Source organism: Bos javanicus, chromosome 6 (genome assembly GCF_032452875.1).
Source record: "Bos javanicus breed banteng chromosome 6, ARS-OSU_banteng_1.0, whole genome shotgun sequence".
Taxonomy (NCBI): Eukaryota; Metazoa; Chordata; class Mammalia; order Artiodactyla; family Bovidae; genus Bos; species Bos javanicus.
The window spans coordinates 44,620,280-44,640,869 of NC_083873.1; the positions used below are offsets into that span (position 1 = coordinate 44,620,280).

At 43.8% G+C, this 20,590-nt stretch overlaps 1 protein-coding gene across 11 annotated transcripts in view; it reads left to right on the forward strand.

The window, feature by feature from the left end:
- The first annotated feature begins 454 nt into the window (after positions 1–454).
- Positions 455–20,590, forward strand: part of SOD3 (superoxide dismutase 3) — a 72,157-nt gene continuing 52,021 nt past the window's right edge. For 5 of the 11 annotated variants that reach the window (XM_061419817.1, XM_061419822.1, XM_061419811.1 and 2 more), the window contains exons 1-3: positions 455–719; positions 1,541–1,776; positions 2,647–2,784. The gene's annotated coding sequence lies outside the window, so the exon portion shown is untranslated. Of the gene's footprint in view, positions 720–1,540; positions 1,777–2,379; positions 2,401–2,646; positions 2,785–20,590 lie in introns of all 11 variants that reach the window. The other 6 variants (XM_061419812.1, XM_061419813.1, XM_061419815.1 and 3 more) reach the window with 6 other exon arrangements.

The following is a 20,590-nucleotide window of genomic DNA, read 5'->3' on the forward strand; positions in this document are numbered from 1 at the left end:
ATTCTCCAGGCAAGAATGCTGGAGTAGGTTGCCATGTCCTCCTCTAGGGAATCTTCCTGACCCAGGGATTGAGCCCATGTCTCTTACGTCTCCTGAATTGGGAGGCACGTTCTTTAGCACTGGTACCACCTGGGAACTTGACCTCTGCCCAAATGCAGTGAAAATTTATTGGGATGGGGGGAAAGATTAGTGTTCAGACAACTCAGTCACTGAATTTGCAGCCAAAAAACCTTTTGAAATTCCAAGACAATGAGAAGATTAATTTTAATTGAAAATATTAATGATATCAGCTAATATTACAGTTAGGTCAAATTTATGATCTAGGAGAGTTGCCTTTTACTTGTTTTGGTACTAATAACTGGACTCCCTCTGTCCAGAGGGACATTACGTTCCTGTGGGATAGATAATGTGTTATGTCTATTAGGACTCTTCATGGTTTACTTACAAAGCCCCTCCCAAGAGTTGCCTCATTTTCCTCTCACAGTTTCCCTGTGCGGGAGGCAGGGCTGATGTGTTTCTTATGAGTTGCAGCTCAGGAAGTTTGGAGACGTCCAGGGAACTGCCTGAGGAGCTGCACACTCATCCAGGGCAGAGAAGGCTGGAACCGGGACACGAGCTCTAAGAGAGGCCAGCTCTGAGCGTGAAGTGTTTTCCATCACACCGGGGGATCTTCCTCCTTCTCGGCTTCTGATAGGTCCTGGGACGAAGGCGCTAAGCAGGTGATGGGTGGTCGCACCTTTTGTGTTGTTGCTGTGCCTTTATAAATGCATGTGTTGCTAATCTACGGTTTATTCCATGCTTGCTGCTTGGTTAGCTATGATGTTCCCTGTAGTGTGTGCTGTGCTTAGTTGCTCAGTTGTGTCCGACTCTTTGTGACCCCATGGACTGCAGCCTGCCAGGCTCCTCTGTCCCTGACTCTAGGCAAAAATACTGGAGTGGGTTGCCATGCCCTTATCAAGGGGATCTTCCCAACCCAGGAATCAAACCCAGGTCTCCCATATTGCAGGCGGATTCTTTACTGACTGAGTCACCAGGAAAGCCCATTCCCTGTAGTAACATACCTGTGATAGAGGTACCATACCTGTGATGGTTGACATGTCAACTTGGCTAAGCTATGGTGCCCAGTTGTTTGGTCAAACACCAGTCTACATGTTGCTGTAAAAATATATTTTTTAAAGATGTGATTAACATTGAAATCAATAGAGTTGAAGTAAAGCAGATTACCCTTTGTAATGGGGGTGGACCTCAGCCAGTTAGTCCAAGCCCTTAAGAAAAAAAGGCTGAGATCTCCGAAGATGAAGGAATTGTGCCTCCTGACTATCTTTGGACTCCAGACTGTAACGTTCACTCCTGCAGGAATTTCCAGCCTGACAGTCAGCCCTGCACATTTTGGACTTGCCAGCCCCCACAACTGCATGAGCCAATTCCTTAAAATTCACTCGCTTCTCTCTTTATTCTGTATACATACATATTTACATCCTGTTGGTTCTGTTTCTCTGAAGAACCCTGACTAACACAATACCTTATGCCTTTCTGGCAGATGATGACAATGAGGAAAGCTCCCACTCCGGACTGCCTCCTCTCTGCCTTTCTTGAGCCATCTCATGTAACCTTCACAACAGCTCAACGTGGGCAGTGTTACTCCCTCATGATACCAATGAAGAAATCAAAGTGAGTCGAAATAACTCACTCAAGGTCAAAAAGCTAGAGAGTGACAGAGAATGAAGCCAGGTTTCCAGTCCCAAGCACTCAAACAAACATCTCTGAATTCATCAGGTAATCCATTTTCTAAGACAGTCAAAGAGTGTATCATGGTAAAAATTAAGCAGCTGATTATATTTTTCAGATGTGATATTTTATTCATTGGGAAATAGCAGCCATTTGTCAAATATTATTTGAGTAGTGTTAATTACTCAGTTGTGTCCAAATCTTTGTGATCCTGTGGACTCTGTCCTGCCAAGCTCCTCTGTCCATAGAATTTTCCAGGCAAGAGTACTGGAGTGGGTTGCCATTCCCTTCTCCAGGGAATCTTGCCGACCCAGGGATTGAACATGGGTCTCCTGCATTGTAGGCAGATTCTTTACTGTCTGAACTACCTGGAAAGCCCATTATTTGAGTAGATGTAGTATAATACCTTGAACTAAAAGAAGGAGGAAACCTTTCTGATGATTTGCTGTGTTCCCAAATTCATTATAGAGAGGATGCAAAAATCTGTCACCTGGCAACCTCAAAAACCGAGTTGCATTTGTGTGACAAAAGACAAAAGCCTATGCCTTTCAGGTTGGTTCTGGGTTTGGAGATGTTTGGGACTCGAGGTGTTACAGGAGGGGAGACCAGTGATAAATGATTCTGAAGTCTGTGCTTTCTCTTTGCATGCAGCACAACTCCCCGGAGCATAAGGTAATGTTCCAGAAAGATAAAAAAAAATGTCTGAGATGGCTGCCACCTGTCCCAGTGCAGTATGTACACCCTCAGTGACATTTATTTTGCCTGTTACATGTGCACAGATATGTAAAACCAGCTCAGGAAAACCAGCTCTTTATCTTTCTCTGGGAAACTCCATGTAAGCTTTGGAAGTTTAAAAAAAAAGGCAGGGAGGGATCCGCTTTCTCATGAGCTTATTTTTAGCTCCTCTCTCCTTTGCAGAATGGCTAACGCCAACTCAAACTATTTCTGAAAAGAGTTGCTGGGGACAAAGTGGAGCCGTGGGTAGGCTTCCTCGAGCTGGGTCTCTGAAGCAGGTGAGATGCAAGATAAAGCAATCGCTTTGCAGCCACCTTTGACGTAAGTGCTGGAGATTTCTTCAATTAGCTTAATCCTTTCCTCCTGACACGCGCTTTATAGAAAAGCAAATGGCATCATTATCCTCCCCCGGCCTCTCTAATCCCTGTCTGCGCGCCGCCGACAGATGCCTTTCTGCCTGCCTGAGCTGCCTGCATCTCAGAGCCCTGTGTCACGATGAGGCGGGCTGTGTGTGACAGATTGCTAAATCTGGCCTCCTCCAGGCAGGGGACTCAGCGCTCAAGTGGCACCGGCTGCTCCAGCCTTCCCTGGGGCTGAGGCAGGCCCAGAAAGTTCTGGAGGGCTACGTTGTGATTTAGGAAATCCCTTGCAGAGAAGGCCAGCTCTCCGCTGCTGGCAGAACCCATCATCCAGAGCTGGTCTTGTTTAGGATTTAAATCTGGGGCCCCGCCCAGGAGAAGCCTAGGGAAGTGTCTTGCTCCAGATGCCATGGCAAGGATCAGCCATCTTTTGATAACCAAGGAGTATGGCCTGGCCCTGTCCTCCTTCTAAACACAACTGGGACCTGTCTGTGTATGCCCATTTGTTCATCTATTTGCCTGTTATTTTCACCCCTCACACATTTCCATTTCTGTTTTTTTTTTTTTTTTTTCCTTCCGAGGCCACTGCTTTGGATGTGAAAACTGCTCTTAGTTAAACTTCAGCCCTGTCTCCAATCACCTGTGTAACTTTTGAGCCTGTTTCTGAGCCTCTGTTTCCTTATCAGTCAATTGGAGTCAATTGCTTTCTTTTTTCCTTTTGAGAGATGTTTAGTGAGGAGTCAGGAAAATAATGAAAGCACTGCACCTCGCGTACAGTGGGTACTAAATAAATGTGATTTATTAATGAAACAATAACACATTTACATTACTGTCACTACTGCTAGTGTATATTTCTCTAGTGATTTAGTTCGTTAAAAAATGTCAAGGGAATTTCATATAACATTGCTTCAACTGCTAGAAAGTAGGTACTATATCCCTCAATTTTTTTTCAGATGACATGTGATATACTCGAGATCACTGAGGACAGAGGTTGGCAAACTATGGCCAGTGGACCAGAGCAGCTCATTGTCTGCTTTTGTAAATAAAGTTTCACTGGGACTTGACCATGTCCTCAGTTATACGTGGTCTGTGGCTGCTTTTCTGTCACAAAGGCAGGGTTGAGAGGTTCAGGCTTACAAAGCCTGAACGATTTCCTCTCTGTCCTTTTACCAAAAAATTTGGCTGCCCTCTGACAGGTTCTAAGTGGTGGAACCAGGACTGAAATGATATACATGTCTACCAAAGCTTAAACCCAGGGCTATCCTGGGAACATATTCTCTAAATGGAAAGAAAAAAGATGGCAGCACGTGGAAAAAAACTGCAGATGTGTTTTGTGTGTGTTTTTAATTAACCTAAACCATTTCTTTGCATTCCTTAGGCAGGTTTCACCGTGTACACAGCAGTGTCCTAGACCGACAGCTTAAGGAAGTTCCGAATTTAGACCCCAGGGCATTCCCTTGAATTAGAGCCTACCCAGCAAGCTCATGGCAGAGACAGCATGGGGTCTGGAGCTTCTGATTCTGGAGGAACTTCTAACAAGGTCTTGTTCTCACTGTTACCTCCGTGTGAACATTTCCTGCTACTTACTATATGCTCTTTAACCCCTAATTTCTCTTTTCCCTATCCCAGCCCCAGCCTGCACTGCGTAGCACTCTCAGAGGCTGGCAGTATAGACAGGGCTGTTGAGGGGTTCTGTGCTCTGATCCCACAGGCAGGAAATCCAGCTCCTCCACCCCTTACTCCCCAGCACATATTTCCCAAGAGCCTGCTCTGTGCTAAGCCCAGTCCTGGGTGCTGGGGAGACACCAGTGCATGGTGAGCCCTGGTGCCAGCCCTCAAGGAGCAGAGCGGAGGAAGGGGATCAGAAAGTGAAGAAACAATGCTAGAATACGGTAAATTATCTGGGGAGGGTAGGTGTTTAGTAGGTCTGGGGGGAAGCCAGGAGAAGCGGCAAGAGATGAAGTGTGGAAAGAAAAGGGCCTCACATCAGACTCTAAGGAGTTTGGATGACTTCCTGGGGGCAGGGAGGAGCCCTTGAGGGTTCAAAGCAAGGGGTGCCCTCAGGCCAGCCCTTCCTACCTGCAGGGCCACCACCTGTGCCCCATTGTTCTCACCCTAGTCTCTGCCCCACTCTGCTCCATCTGCAGATCACTGCCTCAGGCCTGGTGACGTGCCTCTCTGAGGAAGTGAGCTCCAAAGGGTGGCTATGGGTCAGCCAGGAAAAGACGGTGAGGAAGGAGGTGAAGGTGAGAGGAGACGGGCAGGGAACAGCATGCCAAACAGAAGGGCTGCCGGGAGGAAGACACAGCGATGTCTGCCCGTGTTCTCCTGGCAGGAGTGACAGAAGAGGGTGGCAAGTAGCAAAGTGAGGCTGGCACCCCGCTGTATAGGGCATTAGTGTACAACTCTGTGCGTGTATGTGTTATGTGCGTGCACGTGTATGCACACATACATGGGGGGAAGGGCAGATAGGAGATCCCTCTCCAAGTCAAGGGGCTTTCAACCTCCATACTCACCCCCTCTTTCCTGTGTGAGGATGTAAATGTAGAGAAAATAATTCAATCTGGATGAGTTGAAGATAAAAATAATAGTGACACACATGCGTGTGCCCAAAGCAAACCGAGAAAGAACTGCAAACTTCATCCCACAGAGTGAAAATAATTTGGTCTCTGACCCGATGGGGCATCTGAAATGCAGGCAAAAGCAACATAACTTAGATGCCAATCATGCTGTTTTTAATGAGTTCTTCAGACATTTACATTCGAGGCTGAGATAGCCCCAGAGGACTCCTGTGTCAGTTATCTATAGTTGGAACATTGTGGATACTCTCTTTGCACAAAACAGGGCCCACTTCCAAAGAGATATTATGTTTTCCCCATCAATAAAGCCTGATTTTTATGGGCATTTAAAATCACACTAGCAAGACCCGCTGGTAGGTGTTGAACAGGCTCCAGGATGGGAGCCTGCCAGTGTTCATCATCTTCATGAGCTCAAATGCCCTAAAATGTTGCCCTTGAGGATCTTCCCAGAAAGACCAGCCTTGCCAATTCTTCAATACACTTGAAATAAGAAAGATTCTTCTGAAGAGTGCAAAGCATTTTGGAAAGAGTGGTACCCTTCCCTCAGGGTGCTGTCTGAGCCTCCTTCATTTTAGTCTGCTCATTCAATGGCAACTTCTACTTCATCTCCTTGCTGTCAATCCTCTTGATTTCCCTTTTACCATTGGAGAAGGAAATGGCAACCCACTCCAGTATTCTTGCCTGGAGAATCCCACCATTAACACCATTTTTAATATGGGTATGGTGCAAGGCCTAAAATTAAGATTTCATATTATAGGCTGCCTTGGCATTGATAAAATCAGGAGGTCCTCAAATGGCCTAACCCCAAAGTTCTGCAGTCCATGGGGGTGCAAAGAATCGGACATGACTGAACGACTGAACAACAACAGCCAAGGTTCCCACTCTGCTCCTGGAGACCAGGTCTCTTAGCCCTGTTAAACAGCCCAGGTGTAGTTCTTGCTTTTCTCTCAGTTCCTGGCTGGCCCAAAGATTTATTCAAGCAAGCTTACTGTATCCTTCCTCTGGAACCAGGGGCACTTCACCCTTTGATACTACAAAGCCTGCTGCCCACAGCCCCTGGCGGTTCAGTCTGTTCCCTAGCGCAACCCCCTCATGCCCCTGCCTGGTGCAGCTGTTTTTGGTTGGAATTGTTGCACATTCTGAATTACTGGGATGTAACTAGAAAGCTTTTCTTTTCAAATTTAATTAATTTATTTGTCTATGCTGGATCTTTGTTACTATACTCGGGCTTTCTATGGTTGCTGAGAGTGGGATCTACTCTCTACTTGCAGCGGCTTCTCTTGCTGCAGAGCACAGGCTTTAGGCATGCAGGCTTCAGTAGTTGTGGTGCATGGACTTAGTTGCTCCATGATGTGTGGGAACTTCCCAGACCAGGGATTGAACCCATGTCCCCTGCATTGACAGGTAGATTCTTAACCACTGGACTAGGGAAGTCCCTAGAAAACTTTTCTATTGTCCATCTGCTCAGTGCTCCTTGACACTGAGGGGATTCATCTAGATTGTTTTATGGAGATCATCCTTAAAATTCCTTAGAAAATATTTTTATGTAAAAAATAATATAGCTCCACTATTAAAAAATAGAAAATTCATACAAATATTCAGATGAAATTAAAAATTAAAATTCATCCATAACTTTATGCATCTAGAGTGGTCACTAACTCTGTACATTTAATTCTCTGTACATTTAAAAATATAGTTTATATCTTATATATATATGTTATTTTTGTCCTCATTTTAAAGTTAGTATTATATCATAAACATTTACATAGGCAATTAATGATTTCTGTAAACATTTTTAATGGCTGCATAATAATCTGCATATTTTTCCTAATGATTCTCTGAAAACTATTTTGGTTATCTATTATTATATAATTTATCATATAATTATTATAAGTAATACTGGGATAGCAAATGAACACATCTGATGCCCAGCTTCGTAGATCTGGGTCTCTTATAAAAAATAATGTTATCTTTTATCGATATCACTTATATGTGAAATCTAAAAATAAGGTAAAAATGAACTTATTTACAAAACAGAAATACAGTCACAGATGTAGGAAACAAACATAGTTACCATGGGGTCAGAGAGAGAGGGAAAACTGAAAGTTTGGGATTTACGTATACACACTACTATATAAAATAGTTAATAAGGACCTAACATAGAGCACAAGGAACTCTACTCCATACGCTGTAATGGAATATATGGGAAAAGAATCTAAAAAAGAGAGGATGTACGTATGTGTGTAACTGATTCACTTTGCTGTATACCTGAAACTAACACAACATTGCACATCAGCTATGAAAGTCAGAGTGTTAGTCACTCAGCTGTCTCCGACTCTTTGCGACCCTGTGGACTGTAGCCCGCCAGGCTCCTCTGTCCCTGAAATTCTCCAGGCAAGAATACTGGAGAGGGTTGCCATTCCCTTTTGCAGGGGTATAAGCCAATAGAAAATTTTTAAAAAGGAAAAATAAAAAGATAATAGTTTCCTTGGTGAGTTTCACAATGAAAGGTCATGGTTACCTCATGTGGATAAGTAAACTACTACAAGTATTACAGCATAGGGTTTGGTAAGCTGTATCCTCTAGGCCCAGTCCAGCCAGCTTGTTTTTGTAAATAAAGCCTTATTGGTCACAGCCATGCTCTTTGCAACCATTTTGTCTATGGCTGCTTTCATGCCGCAAGGGCAAAGTTGAGTCATTTAGACTTGCAAAACCTAAAATATTTACTACTGACTTTGCATAAAAAGTTGGCTAATTCCTGATACTAGAATATCAGGGACCTCAGGCTTTCTCACTGAAAACCCTACAGCCCTAAACCATGCATTTTAAAATGTCTTCCTTTAAATTGTGATATTGAAAACAAATATAGAGGAAGTTAGCTTATAATAATAAAACAGCCAAAATCCAATAAACCTCCAAATGGAGGCTTCATGGGTGTACCCAATTTCACTCCTTCCATCCGCCTATCTTCTGTTTTAGAATTTTAGCCAGGCCCAGGAAAAGACTGATAGAACAGAAACTCAGACAGAATAAGATAGGAACAGTAACTTTATCATAACAAATATGCCACCAAAAATTAGTGGAGAAGAAAAGTATTGCTCTACACATGGTGTTGGCATATGGTGTGAGGTAGGAATCTGATTCATATTATATACAAAAATGAACTTCAGATTAATACCTAACTGTGAAAGGTTCTGGTGGCTCAGACTGTAAAGAATCTGGCCTACTCTGGTGTACTCTTATGTGAGCATGCATGAGGATCTTGCTCTCAGCCCTGTTAGTGGTAATGGATACCAGAGGCAACTCTTAAATGTGAAAGTGTGTACAAATGATATACTCTATTGTATATATGCAACTGTAAGGTGCAATGTCTGACATTGTTGTTGTTCAGTTGCTAAGTCGTGTACAACTCTTTGCCACCCCATAAACTGCAGCATGCCAGGCTTCCCTGTCCTCATCACATATAGCAATCCAGATACCACCCTTGACTCTTACTATTGAGTGAGTAGATAAGCAAGAAATTTTGACACAATACTCTCTAGTAAGTTCAAAATACAAACACACAGAAAATAGCACTATGTATTTTTAAACTTTTTATTCTGTACTGGAGTATAGCCAATTAACAATGTTTTGATAGTCTCGGGTGAACAGCAGAAGGACTCAGCCATACATAGACATGTTTCCATTCTCCCCCAAACTCCCCTTCCATCCAGGCTGCCACATAACATTGAGGAGACTTCCCTGTGCTATACAGGAGGTCCTTGTTGTCCATCCCAAATTCCCTAACTATCCTTTCCCCCATCCTTCCCCCTGGCAACCATAACTTCATTCTCTTAAGTCTGTGAGTCTGTTTCTGTTTTGTAAGTTAAGTTTGTTTGTATCATGTCTTTTTAGATTCCACACATAAGGGATGTCATAAGATGTTTCTGCTTCTTTGACTTACCTCTGTGTATTTTATAAGGTACCTGCATCTTGAGAATGAACATACAAACAGACAGTGGACAGACCATGTATAAAAATAGAACTGTAACGCACCACCTGCAGCAACCTGTCCAGGAAACCAATAGTTAACTCAATAACTAGCCTAGGAAGCCAGCCTGCTGTAAGTCTTTCTTGTAGGAAGTCAGACTGTTAATCAACTGTTGCTGCTGCTGCTTCACTTCAGTTGTGTCCGACTCTGTGCGACCCCATAGACGTCAGCCCACCAGGCTTCCCGTCCCTGGGATTCTCCAGGCAAGAACACTGGAGTGGGTTGCCATTTCCTTCTCCAATGCATGAAAGTGAAAAGTGAAAGTGAAGTCGCTCAGTCGTGTCCGACTCTGTGCAACCCCATGAACTGCAGCCTACCAGGCTCCTCCGTCCATGGGATTTTCTAGGCAAAAGTACTGGAGTGGGTTGACCCCAAATGGCCAGGACTAGGAGCTTTCCAGGTGGTGCAGTGGTAAAAATCTGCCTGCCAATGAAGTAAGTGCTGGAGATGTGGATTTGATCCCTGGGTTGGGAATATCCTCTGGAGGAGGAAATGGCAACCCGTTTCAGTGTTCTTGCCTGGATAATTCCATGGACAGAGGAGCCTGGCCAGCTACAGTCCATACGGTCGCGAAGAGTCAGACACGACTGAGTGACTGAGCTTGTATGTACAGCCAAGACTTGATTAATAACTCACAGTTTGTCTAATGTTTGCCCCCACTTCCATCTTCGAAAACCAATTAGAGAATGTTAAATAGGAACCACTAACCAATCACATAGGCTATCTCTCTTGTAGTTAGCTAGCCTCCAACTTAACATGTCAACAGCTTCTCCAATCAGGGCATTCTGGAAGCCTTCTCTTTTTTCCTACTATAAAGCTTTCCCACTCCTCTGGCTGCCTCTGAGTCCCTGCCAGGATGCTAGTGACAGTGGATGACTTTGCTATAGCAAACTCAGAGTAAATTGCCTCTGCTTATTCTCATTTAGTTGGTCTTCATTTATTTCCATGATATGCAGGGATCTGCTGGGCACATTTATTTGTGTGGTACCTCTTTGTAGGGTGGGGATGAATTGGAGGGGAAACCAGGGCCTTGCGGCCCATATAGACTCTGTGCCACAAATTGAGGAAGTGATTAACTGAACTATTGGAGGTCCACGAAAAATAATTTAAAAATTTTTTAATTAGTTAATTTTCATTTCTTTCTGCATTGTGCCTTTCTTTTCTGCTTCTGCTCCTTTCCAGATTTCCCTCTGCTTGAGGTTGGGGGCTAATATCTAGATCATTCTTTAACCAAGAGGAGCTGGTTAAAAGGAATAAAAGAAAGCCATTAAAAGAAGCTGCCCTCATCTGCCTTCTGGGGACCAGTGTAGCGGAGGTTCAGATGATCCGTTAAGGTCCCCACCAAATCTGAACTTCTCTAGGAAACTCTCCAGGATGGCACAGACAGAGGGAGTCCTGAATCTAGATTTTCTGCCTACAGCTGGGTTTTATCTCTGTTAGAGCATAGTTTAAAGCTGGTGACCTCCTTCTTATACTCAGTGCTGGAGATGAAAGGAGAAAATAGCCACAATGATTTCATCTCACTCTTTTTCATCGAAAATTACTTTTCAGAACTATTAAATCTTCTGTGAAGGTTATAACAGAGGACTCAGGTTCAGTTTCACCCATTTATTAAGATATAGGCTATCAAGCCCCAGTAGAAAAAATAAACAAACAACTAGCAGTTGACGTGAATTTATGCACAGTTTGTCGAATCAATCAATCTGTAAACATTATGCAAATGTGTGTAAACCCAAACCTAGCCCAGACTTTACGTATGCATTGTTATGTAAACGATCAATCTTGTTAATGCAAATATTAATATAAACCTGACATTAAACACTAGTTTACACAGCCTTGCTAGTTGAAGGCAGCTTAATTTACATTGAAATGTAAATAGCAGTAGTGCTCTGTTTGGGGCTTTGGAAAACAGGCTGACTAAAGCTCATTGGGTGGTGTGTCCCCACCAGAGTCCCCAGATCCACTCCTGGAACCCCTTCATTCACTGTATCTCGTGAGGAATTGGGGGAGGGTTTGGGCAACAGCTCGTCTGTGCCTTCTGGAGTCCTTGTTGTTGACGCCTTGCAGGAAACCACCGTTAGGACCAGAGGGCCGTAGTCTCTGAACCAACAGTTCAGGGAGAGTCATTCACAAAACTTTCCACTCCCACTTTAGTTGAGAGTTTGCAGGTGAGCTGTTATATCAGTAGGACTTGCCATTAGGTGGTTTGTGGGCAGCTTGGTGAGGGCAGCACTCAGTTCACTCTGTCCCACCCTCTCCTTCTTCTTATCCTCCTAATCTGTTTTAAATGTTACCTCTTTGGACAGGCCTTCCTTGCCCATCTATTCTCAGCAGGGGCCCTCCTCCAGCGTGCTCTAGCACAGCACCTGTACCTCACAGTCATAATGCTTTCCTCAATTTGTGAGGATGTGTTTATTTACTTATGTGTTTACTGTTGTGCATCTTCCCCACCTATGAACTTCCTGGGATCAGAGTGACATCTGTTTTGTTCATCCTTTCAAACTCAGTGCCAGGCACATTAGATATGCATAGACAAATTTTGTTAGGGACTTCCCTGGTACTCCAGTGGCTAAGGCTCCACACTCCTAATGCAGGGGGCTCAGGTTTGATCCCTGGTCAGGGAAGTAGATCCCACATACTGCAACTAAGAGTTCACATGCTGCAACTAAGACTCAGTGCAGTCAAGTAAATATTATGATTATTTAAGCTGTGTCGTGTGGTATGCAGGGTCTTAGTTCTCCAACCTGGGATCAAACCTGTGGCCTCTGCATTGGGAGCACGAAGTCTTAACCACTGGACTACCAGGGAAGTCCCTAAATGTTAGAATAAGATAAAATTAACTAAAAACTGATGTTAAAAAAAAAAAAGATTTTGTTGGACGGATGAATGGATGGATGGAAAGGTAGATGAATGGACACATACTTGGGAACCTTGCTGCTTAGCACAAAGTTCTGTCTTTCCATAAGCAGTCTTGAGAAATTGCCCAGTTCTGTCTTTTCTTTCAGAGAAGGCGATGGCACCCCACTCCAGTACTCTTGCCTAGAAAATCCCATGGATGGAGAAGCCTGGTGGGCTGCAGTCCATGGGGTCGCTAAGAGTCGGACACGACTGAGCGACTTCACTTTCAGTTTTCACTTTCATGCATTGGAGAAGGAAATGGCAACCCACTCCAGTGTTCTTGCCTGCAGAATCCCAGGGATGGGGGAGCCTGGTGGGTTGCCGTCTATGGGGTCGCACAGAGTCGGACACGACTGAAGCGACTTAGCAGCAGCAGCAGTCTTTTCTTTAGGACTTGGGTTCTGCTCTGAATATATTGATAATCTTCCAGGTCTCACTTGTCCCAGGCTTTCTGCTAGAATTGAGTTCTATTCTCTGAGCTCTTGCCATAGCATGATAATAATAACAGTAGAAGGAAAAGAAGCTGTCATCCATTCAGCACTTAGTAGGTCCAGTTATTTTACTAGGAGCTTTACATGCACACATCGTCTCACCCAAACTTTGATGTTCAGAAGTTGATTTTCCAGAAGATTCAAGAACTTGATTTTTCAAAAGATCAAGCCTTTAACAAGAAGTCCAGGGTAAAAGGGCTTGGATATGGAGAGAGTGCAATGCACAGTTCAGAGTCCAGATTTGAAGTCAGTGAAATGTGAGTTCTAATCCTGACTATACTGGCTCTGGATCTTAGAAAAGATCTTTACACTGAGCCTCCATTTCCTGAGCAGTAGATCAGGGAAGTACATATTTGTTTTCCAGGATTGTTGTGACAATTTAATGAGATTGAGAGTATAGCATAAGAATTTAGTCAATATTAGTGTTTATTTACAGCTCTTACACAAAAGTTCAGATTTAGAGGCCAGGGGCTGGCTTTATTCTCTTCAATCTTTTTGTCTTCTTTGTCCTCTTTGTCCTCTTCAAATCTGTGACTGCTTTCGGCTCTCTTGGATCACGCTGTGCTCCTTGTAGTAGAGCATTTATATGAGATGAACCTTTAGGTGCATCCACTGAGATCAGCCGCCCCAGGGTGAGACTGATGACCCAGGACGCTGCAGGTGAAAGAAAGAGGCACTACACATGACTAGAACCCTTATGCACACAGATCAGTCCTAACCCCAAGAGCCTCCCAAAAAAGGGAATAGAACTAGACCTCGAAAGTTAGAGCTAGTTGGTCACAGCTTCCAGCTGAAGCACATCTATTACTGGCATATCTATTTATGTCTCACTGCCCTGAAAGGCAGGGCCTGTGTCTTACTCATCTTTGTAATTCAGCAGCCAACACAGTGCTGGAACTTGGTGAGCACCCAATCAGTTTGTTGAATGAATATTCCCTTTCCAACCTCTCCTACCTAGATTTGTTGGAGTTCTATTTGGGGGTGTTTATTGGTAGGGGGTACTTTTAAGTTTTTACTTTGTTCTTTATTTGGGTGGGAATTGAAGTGCATTGGGAAGAAGACCACACAAATATTCTCCTGCACTCTCTAAGTCTCTAGGTGATGGCTGCCTGAGAATCACCTGTTTACATGGAGGCTCAATTTTGACCAAATGAAACTCAACTCCCATGACTCAACTTCCAATTACTAGTAGCAGCTTCATTTGGAGCAGAGAGTGGGTAGCCAGTTCCTTCTTCAGGGGATCTTCCAGACCCAGGGATCCAACCCAGGTGGATTCTTTACTGTTTAAGCTACCAGGGAGACCCAAAATCTTCCAGCAAGAACACAAATACCAGCAGAATGAGACAATTTCTGTTGCTTGAAGCTGAAGCAAGAAAAACTGAAATGGAGTGAAAAGGTGGAGCTGAACTATTATTCTTTTACATTATGAATAATAACACTTTTTATTTGAACAAGGCTTTGAAACTGATCAAATGCCTGGATTATCTCATTCATTGCTCACCACCCTTTGAGGGGTATTATTCATCAATTTGCAGACAATGAAATTGCTCAGAGACAGTCCACAATAGCAACTGGACCCTCCAGTGATCAGCTATCAGAATCCTTTCATGAAAAGTCTTGGTTCCTTGATGTCTCCCTGGGAATACCTCAAAGTTAGTATAGGGCTTCATGGCAGTCAGCTAGATGGCTCTTAGCTGAGCGGTTGTCATTGTTCTGACCATTATAGGCTCACGAACTCTGTTTTGAAGAAAGGAGACATTCACCAAGATGGGATTCTCCCAAAACAGTTCTTTAGAAAGAGTGCTGGAACCTTCGCTTTCCACCTTGACAGTCCCCAGAGACAAACTGAAAGGACCTCGCTTAATGTCTCATCCGAAGGGTATTTGCCGTGCTGGCTTCATCATTCAAAACAGGAAAGGCCTTTGTCATGGTCAAATGCCTTTAATGTGTTTTGAATGCTACATAAATTCAAACTTGATGGCTCATTTATTTGTTGGATTGAAGTTTTATACAATAAACTAAGCCTTGGTATTTACTAATAACTTGTGCACTGCCCTTTGTTTGCTTAGAACAGCCGGAAGGCAAAGAAGTTGACCGAGTCCCTACTGGCCAATATGGTGTTCAGGTCCTGGCATTTCCTGGGAGAGTTTATGGATTGGTGGGAGGGATGATAAAAAGGTTGTTTGCGGAGGCTGGGGAGACAAGAAGGGGGATAGGAGAAGGGGAAAGATGCAGGTGGGTGTTTTATTTCAGACTTTTAAAATTCCTGACAGAGCTCCACCCCAGCCACTTCAAAGCTGAATTCAGTGAGCTGGGAACTGGGAACTTTGAGTGACAGACTAGGGTTGGCTAGCGACTTGTGGCATGACCTTGAGAAATCCGTCGCCCCCTGCTGTGTCTCACCATCTCACTCTGAAAAAAAAGCAAGAAAACTTGTACTAAATTCTATTCATCGTTCAAGGGGAGCTTCCTTAAGGTAAGCTTTCTCCTTTTAGGAGATCTTTGCTCTTAATCTTGACCTTATCCATAAAAGCTCCTCACGTTCTCTAATTCCAACAGGTACTATTGTCCCATGTGTTATGGGCAAGAACACAGGCTTAAATGAGCTGAATGAGAGTACCAAATCCTCTCCTTGTCTAAACCTGAACAAGTCAGGGAATATTTTTGAGCTTCCATTTTCTGTAATGAATGAAAATAACAGTATGTATCCACTATATTGTGAGAACTAAACCATAGGACACATTAAGTCCTCAGCTCAGTGCCCAGCATTTAGGAAATATTCCTTATGTGTATATGTGTGTATGTGTGTGTGTTAGTCACTCAGTCACATCCGACTTTTTGCAACCCCATAGACTGTAGCCTGCCAGGCTCCTCTGTCGATGGGATTCTCCAGGTAAGTACACTGAAGTGGGTTGCCATTCCCTTCTCTAGGGGATCTTCCTGACCCAGGGATCGAACCCAGGTTTCCCACAGGCAGATTCTTTACCATCTGAGCCACCAGGGAAGCCCCATTCCTTATATATACATGAGCAATATTAACTATAGCCTCTTGTTTTGGGGTCTGGAATAGAGCATAAGCTCCCAAAGGGAAGGAAGCAGGTGGGTACCGATCTTTCAGAACATCCAGTGTGTGGAGATGAACTTATTGTCTGTGATAACAGACATTTACAGAGACAGATAATGTGACTGTCTCACAGAGGAGTCGCTGATAACAGAAGCATCTTTGAGTTCATTTGAAGGATAAGAATGAGTGTGGGAATGACATTAGTGGGCAAATTCTAGAAGTCTTGACATTTCCATGGCTGAGGAAATATCTTCCTGTTTACACTGGAAGACAAGATTTGCCTTCAGTAGCTCACATGAAGGATACAAGTTTGAGTAAGCTCCGGGAGTTGGTGATGGACAGGGGAGCCTGGTGTCCATGGGATTGCAAAGAGTCAGACACGACTGAACAACTGAACTGAACTGAACTTCACCCTATTTCCAGACAACTCCATTTTCCCCCAGGCATCACCTGTAGAGTCCAAAGGCTTGTTAGCTGAGGCAGATTCTGACCCCAACAAGGTACACGAGGCAATGCTCTACTGGCCTAGAGCCTCAGCAAGCCTTCATTGGTGTCTCTCTGACTCCTGGATGCTGGCACCTGGCTGCCTGTGTCCTGACCTAAGGCTCTCTTGCCTCCCAACACTTGCTGTCTGCTGTAGCTGACCTGGCAAGCCTTTCCCCTGCTTCTGTGCTGGAGGAGTCTTACTTTTGTTCTAGTTTGTGTTAACAAATAAATTGGGTCCCACTGATCACCACTTACACAATCAATACTCACAAATGTCTGTAGGAAGAAAAGTTGCCTTTAATAAGAATGCTGGCTATCTGGGGAGATGCTGGACTCAGTGTTCCCCAAGAACCACCTCCAAAGATTCTGCTTGGCCAAGAAAGTTTTAAAGGGAAACAAAAAAGGAACCTCAGTTAATCATTGAGATAGGAGGTCAGAGTCGTCACCATCCCCCAATGTGTGCAGGCAGGGGTGTGGGCTTATCAACTTCTCTGATCTTTCTCTGGATGTTATCTTGCTCACATAGTTCAGTCACACACTTTGTTGAGTTTACTTAAGGGGAAGCTGAGGAAGAGCTCTGGTCATCTGTTAGTTATTTATTTTTCATTTCTCTTTCTTTGATCTATGAAAAGAACCAACAAGCCAAGCAACGTACTATGTGATTAAAAGATTTGAAAGGTATGCTTGGGCGGGAGATTAGTAGAGCCTGGGGGTGCTTGATTTAGAAGTGAGTTACAGTAGAGCTTTGCTAAAGTGACAGGAAAGGGGCTTCCTGCTAAGGGCGGTTTCCTGTAAACAGCTGCTTACATTTGCACATCTTCCTGAAGCCATTGAGATGAATTCAGATTGGTCTAAGTGAATCATGGCACTCCCATTCCCTAAATGTGGCTGATGAGAACAGAGCTTCTGAGTAAGGTTTCTTGACTCTAAAAAAAAGACAAAATGGATACCAAGAAGAGCTGGTCCCCTTTATCATTAGGATTCTCCACAGAACCAGATATATATACAGAGAAAAAGCCCTAATACTGGACGAGATTGAAAGCAAAAGGAGAAGAGGGTGGCAGAGGATAAGATGGTTAGATATCATCACCGACTCAATGGACATGAATTTGAGCAAACTCCAGGAGATAGTAGAGGACAGAGGAGCCTGGCATGCTGCAGTCAATGGGGTTGCAAAGCGTCAGACATGACTTAATCACTGAAAAACAACAACAACAAAGAAATGTGTAGAGAGTGAGAGAGAGAGAGAGATTTATCATGAGGACTTGGCTTATGCAATTATGGGGGCTAGTAAGTTCCAAAAGTGACATGGTGAGTCAGTAAGCTGGAGACCTGGGAGAATGTATGGTTTAGTTCTGGTCTGAGTCTGGAGGCTGAGAACCAGAGGCAATGGTGTAGATCTAGTCTGAAAGCCAGTGGCCCAAGATTCCAGAAGAACTCATGTTTCAGTTTGAGTCCAAAGTCAGGAAAAAAGTCAATGTCCCAGTGTGAAGGCAGTCAGGTAGAAGAATTCTCTCTTACCTGGGGAGAAGTTTGCTCCTTCTGTTCTATTCAAGGCTCCAACTAATTGGAGGAGGCTCACCCACATTGGGCTTCCCAGGTGGCGTAGTGGTAATGAACACATTTGCCAATGCAGGAGATGTGGATCTCATCTCTGATCTGGGAAGATCTCCTGGAGGAGGGCGTGGGAACCCACTCCAGTTCTCTAGCCTGGAGAATCCCATGGACAGAGAAGCCTGGTGAGGTCACAAAGGTACCATGCACGCAGGTACCCACATTAGGGAGGCAATCTGCCTTACTCTCATTTAATCTCATCCTAAAACGCCTTCTCAGAAACACCCAGAATGATGCTTGACTGAATATTTAGGCAACAAAAGACCCAATCAAATTAACTATCACCTTCCCTTTCTGCCTAATGTACATTATGGGTTGATCATGTTTCACTAAAAACGTATGTTGAAGTCCTAAACCACAGGTTACTTCAGAAGTTGATCTTGTTTGGGAATGATGTCATTGTAGATGTAAGAGGTTAAGACAAGGTCATATTGGAGTATGGTGGACCCTAATATAGTACAACTGGAGTCCTTATAAAATAAGGCAAATTTGGACATAGATACAGAGAGAGTGCTGAGTGATGATGGAGGCAGAGACTGAAAGTATGCAGCTGAAGCCAAGGAACTCTGGGAATTTTTTTAACACCAGAAACCAAAGGCATGGAATATTCTTCATCAAAACTCTCAGAAAGAACTAACCTAGCTAACACCTTGTTTTCTGATTTCTGGCCTCCAGAACTGTGAGACAATAATTTTCTGATGTCGTAAGCCATTCAGTTTGAGACATTTTGTTTTAACAGCCCTAGGGAACTAATCCAGTGTGTGAAGGTGTGACGCCTGGGGCTGCTGGATCATCTTGCTCACAGAGATGAGTGGGGCTCACAGACACGCTGAGGAGGACAGGGTAGAGTTGGAAAAACCTGGGTCTTTGATAAATTTGTTGAGCTTCTGAAATAACCAGCTCAGAAAGCACCCTTTCTCTACACTTGTAATATGAGATACTACACACCCTTATTGTTTCGACCATTTGGGATTGAGTTTTCCGATATGTGTCGACAAGTGCATCTGACTGATGGATGGATCTCATAGCCTCATAGTTCAGACATATTGTGCCTTCTGTGTTTCTTGTCTTAGTGAAAGGCATTACCATCCATCCAGGTGCCTGAGTTTCCCAAAGGAGAAATTTGGTAGTCATTCTTGATGCCTTCCTTTTTCTCATCCCCCAGCTTAATCATTCATCAGATCCTGACAATATTATCTCTTTGTTGGCTTTCAGTTTGCCAGCCATCACTGCCTTGCTACTGTCCTCCCACAACATCTTAACTGGACTCCATGTGTCAAATCCTGATCAACTTAAACCATGATCCTCACCAGGGCCAGACTGATATTCTGCATATATAACTTTCCCAGTTTCTGCTTGGCAGAAAGTTGTTGGGTGGTGCTTAAAACCTGAAATGGATGGAAACTGACCAGACCACGCCCTCTGCATATGACAGTTGCAGAGTCTCCTGGCAGATTTTAAAAGCAGATCATACCCCTTTGTCCCTCATTTTTTCCCATACCCCAAACCACATCACTTGCTCATTTATATCAGTGTATTTCATAAGTTTCATTCTGTATTACTAACCCTAAATATAAATAGAATTGTTCAAAGGAGACCATTCTGTTCTTAAAGTACTTACTGACATATGTATAAGCTCTGCATGGTGGAACTAAGGACAGGGCCCTTTCTTGCACCTGAACATAAATGTAAAAAGAGGATACATTTTTGAGTGATATGAGACTTCAGCTTATTTGTAATTAACTTTCTTCAAGACAAAGTTCAAGCCCAAACTCCTTAGCATGGTATTCATTGTCATTCATGATCTAGCGTCTGGTAGCTATTTCAGCCTCATCTTTTATCACATGACCTGTGATCAGACTTGAAACCATTGAAGTTATCACTCTCTCTTGCCTCAGGATCTTTGCATATGCAGTCCCCTCAAGGTGAAATGTGTTAACCAAGCATTCCAAGAATGGAGACCTGGAGAAGGAAAAAAATGTTTATTTGGGGTTTGTTAGGATTGCAGCCCAGGAAGTAGAAATTCAAAGAAGTTCACCTTGAATTATGTTTGGCTGGAAGGAAAGTTATGATCAACCTAGATAGCATATTAAACAGCAGAGACATTACTTTGCCAACAAAGATCCGTCTAGTCAAGGCTATGGTTTCTCCAGTGGTCATGTATGGATGTGAGAGTTGGACTGTGAAGAAAGCTGAGCACTGAAGAATTGATGCTTTTGAACTGTGGTGTTAGAGAAGACTCTTGAGAGTCCCTTGGACTGCAAGGAGATCCAACCAGTCCATCCTAAAGGAGATCAGTCCTGAGTGTTCATTGGAAGGACTGATGTTGAAGCTGAAACTCCAATACTTTGGCCAACTCATGCGAAGAGTTGACTCATTGGAAAAGACCCTGATGCTGGGAGGGATTGGGGGCAGGAGGAGAAGGGGATGACAGAGGATGAGATGGCTGGATGGCATCACCGACTCGACGGACATGAGTTTGGGTAAACTCTGGGAGTTGGTGCTGGACAGGGAGGCCCAGCGTGCTGCGATGGGGTCACAAAGAGTCAGACATGACTAAGCGACTGAACTGAACTAGACTACAAAATAGGGGAAACTTATAAAGG